Source organism: Triticum dicoccoides, chromosome 3B, assembly GCF_002162155.2.
Source record: "Triticum dicoccoides isolate Atlit2015 ecotype Zavitan chromosome 3B, WEW_v2.0, whole genome shotgun sequence".
NCBI classification, from domain to species: Eukaryota; Viridiplantae; Streptophyta; class Magnoliopsida; order Poales; family Poaceae; genus Triticum; species Triticum dicoccoides.
Window position 1 is genome coordinate 48,720,426 of NC_041385.1, and position 984 is coordinate 48,721,409.

Here is a 984-nt window from a genome sequence, read left to right on the forward strand (position 1 = left end):
GGTACTCCATCTCCAGAACCATATGTGATTTCAGATTTCTATCTCATCAAACAAACTCTGCACTTCTTGCAGTAACCAACTGCGCTGAAGGGTGCAGATAACCTTTTCTTGTCTTGCTTACCAGCTGCAGTGTTTTTGCAAGGTGGTTGTATCAACTCACCCTGTTCTGGTCGCAGTAGTCGATGTTGGTCCAGCAGTGCTCGTCGAGGACCTCCCCGGCCGGCCATCCCGGGCTGGGCACGACGGCGGAGACGGCCGAGGTCACCACCACCCGGCGCATGCTCCGACATCCTCGGCGGCGCGCAGCACGTTGAGTGTCCCTTCCACGGCCGGCGCCACCAACTCCTTCTCACCTTCTGCGGCCACAAAACAAGACAGACGCGACCCTGTACTGAGAGGTCGAACAACAACATGACGGTCACGGAGCAGCAGTACCTGGGGGTCCAGGACGCGGTCGACGGTGCAGGGCGAGGCGAGGTGGAAGATGCCGTAGCAGCCGCCTGCGGCGGCGTCGTCGAGGAGGTCCCACGGGAAGAAGCGGACGCGGGCCTCGTCATGAGTTTGTCGGCGAGCCAGGCAACGACATCCTCCCGGACGATGGCGCTTCACGGAGAGGATGCAGATGATCTCGGCGAGCGCGGGGAAGCCGGTGTAATCCTCCACGACAGAGGCTCCACCACCGCCGTCCGGCGGTGCGCGGCGGTCTGCGCAGCCGGCGCAGAGCATGGCCCGATGGGCGCCGATTTGGCAGTGGAGGGCGGCGCGCTGCGTCGCAGGTGCCGCCAGCGGAGGGAGGCTCGCGAGCGGGCAGATGTGCTTCCGCGACGGCGGGTGGGTTGTGGTCGGCCGCGGCGGCGAGGGGGATTTGGCTCGGGCTGGCCAGGATCGAGGCCAGGAGCCAGATTCCCACGGGTATTTTTTCCAGCGAATCGTTTTTTCTGGCAGATTAATGCTGGACCGCGGGTTGAATACTAAAAAGTGCAA

At 62.8% G+C, this 984-nt stretch overlaps 1 pseudogene; it reads right to left on the minus strand.

The window, feature by feature from the left end:
• The window catches only part of LOC119279229, a 7,605-nt pseudogene that overhangs the window by 3,632 nt on the left and 2,989 nt on the right, over positions 1-984 (minus strand).